The sequence below is a fragment of the Penaeus vannamei genome, chromosome 15, assembly GCF_042767895.1.
Source record: "Penaeus vannamei isolate JL-2024 chromosome 15, ASM4276789v1, whole genome shotgun sequence".
In the NCBI taxonomy this organism is placed as follows: domain Eukaryota; kingdom Metazoa; phylum Arthropoda; class Malacostraca; order Decapoda; family Penaeidae; genus Penaeus; species Penaeus vannamei.
The window spans coordinates 10,816,602-10,819,101 of record NC_091563.1 but is presented as its reverse complement, the minus strand read 5'-3'; positions in this window follow the sequence as shown (position 1 = coordinate 10,819,101).

Here is a 2,500-nt window from a genome sequence, read left to right as displayed (position 1 = left end):
TTCCTCTTTTATTGGCCTCTTCCTTGCTTCCTCCTTCTCTCTCTCCTTCGACGCATGTTTCCTTTGTTGGCATAACCCTTCCTCTCCCTCTTCCTTTCACCGCAGGCTTGGTACCTCCTTCCTTGTCTCTTTCCTTCCTTCTTCCATGCCCCTTCCCCTCTCCAAATGCCTCTTTTGTTCCTCTCCCTCCCTTCCCTATCCTCCCTCCCCAGCTTCCTTTACTCCACTCGTCTTTCCCCTAATCCCCTCCTCCTCTGATACCTCGTCTCTGCCCTTACCCCTCTTCCTTCTTTTACTGTCTTCCCCCCTTGCCCGTCTTCCTACTTTTATTCCTTATCTTTTTCCCCTTACCCCTCTTCCTTCTTTTACTCCTCGTCTTTTCCCCCTAACCCCCTCTTCCTTCTTTTACTTCTCGTCTTTTACCCCTTACCCCTCTTCCTATATTTACTCCTCGTCTTTTATCCCTAACCCCCTCCTCCCTCTTTTACTCCTCGTCTTTTCCCCTAACCCCCTCTTCCTTCTTTTACCCCTCCTCTCTTTCCCTACGTCCTCTCCCTTCCTTTACCGCCCGTCCCATTCCCCTCACCCCCCCCCCCCCTCCTTCCCTAACTTTGTTGATGGTTTCGCTTACCTTGTGGTAAGTGATGGAACGGGGTGGGGGGTGGGGTGGGGTTGTGTGGTGGGGTGGGAGGGTGAGGTAAGCAGTGGGGAGGGGGGAGAGGAGGGGGTATGACAGGGGGGAGGTCGCTTGCAACTTCCTGATGATATTTGTGTATATCTTTATGCTCGGAATAAACTTGCAAGAACAGGAAGAAGAGGAGGAGAGTAAGAAGAAAATGAGGAGGAGTAGCAAGGGGAAGAGGAGGAGGAGAGAAGGGTAAGAAGAAAATGAGGAAGAGTAGCAAGGGGAAGAGGAGGAGGAGGAGAGAAGAGTAAGAAGAAAATGAGGAAGAGTAGCAAGGGGAAGAGGTGGAGGAGAGAAGAGTAAGAAGAAAATGAGGAAGAGTAGCAAGGGGAAGAGGAGGAGGAGAGAAGAGTAAGAAGAAAATGAGGAAGAGTAGCAAGGGGAAGAGGAGGAGGAAAGAAGAGTAAGAAGAAAATGAGGAAGAGTAGCATGGGGAAGAGGAGGAGGAGAGAAGAGAGAGAAGAAAATGAGGAAGAGTAGCAAGGGGAAGAGGAGGAGGAGAGAAGAGAGAGAAGAAAATGAAGAAGAGTAGCAAAGAGAGGAGGAGGAGGAGGAGAGAAGGATAAGATGAAAATGAGGAGGAGGAGCAAGAAGGGGGAAAGGAAGAAGAAAAGGATGAGGAAATAGAAGAGAAAGGATGAAAGAAGTTTACATAATTTCGAAATACAACAAAGATAAAGCGAAGACTTAACCCAGTTATAAAATACACGAATGAAAAACCATGACAACAAAAAACATTACAAAATAACATAAATGACGAAGATAAAACACACGTCCAGCAAAAACCCAAACCTGACTGACATGCTGGAAACAAAACACATAAAAGAATGCGATGAAAAACAAAACAAAACAAAAAACAACAAAAAAGGGAAAAACGAGGGGAAAAAGAAGTAACGAACAATAACAAAAACAAAAGAACAAAGCCTCATCCTTTCCTGCGGTCATTTATTCCCGGATTAGTGTTAATCAGAGGAGATTATCCGGATTAGATGCTATGTGACCTACTCTGACCTGGTTTCTACTTCTTCATGTGTGCATTCTCCCGCTCGCTTTGTCTTTCTTTATCTCTTCGTATTATCTTCTCTCTCTCTCTCTCTCTCTCTCTTTCTCCTTCTTTATCTGTAACTATCGGTGCTGGCCTCTCATATGTTTATCTTCTCTGTGGTTCTTCCTTTTTCTCATCTCCGTCTCTGTCTTATATTTTTTGTGTTCCAATATCTCCTTTGTTGTCTTAAAAGCGTCTGTCTGAATGCTCTTTCTTTCTTGTTCTCACTCTCTCTGTCTCTCTCTCTCTCTCTCTCTCTCTCTCTCTCTCTCTCTCTCTCTGTCTCTCTCTCTCTCTCTCTCACACACACACACACACACACGTACTCCCTTTCTCTTTCTCTCTCCTTAACTCCTGCTCTCCCTTTCTCTCCAGCTCTTTATTTGCCTCCTTTCTCTTTTTATCACTATCCCTCCTTCTCTGCCTCTATCAATCTGTCTCGGTCTCCTTCCCTCCCCCTCTCTCTTCCTCTGTCCCTCTCTCTCTCTCTCTCTCTCTCTCTCTCTCTCTCTCTCTCTCTCTCTCTCTCTCTCTCTCTCTCTCTCTCTCTCTCTCTCTCTCTCTCTCTCTCTCTCTCTCTCTCTCTCTCTCTCTCTCTCTCTTCCTCTGTCCTTCTCTACCTCTCTTCCTTTCTTCTCGTTATTTTCTCTCTGTTTCCTTTATCCACCTCCACATTACAGCAAGGCAACCTCAATAAAATGCAGATCACATGAATCTCTTTAACAAGAACTTCACTTTAAATGTTTGAAATGTCCCATAAAACATTCTTA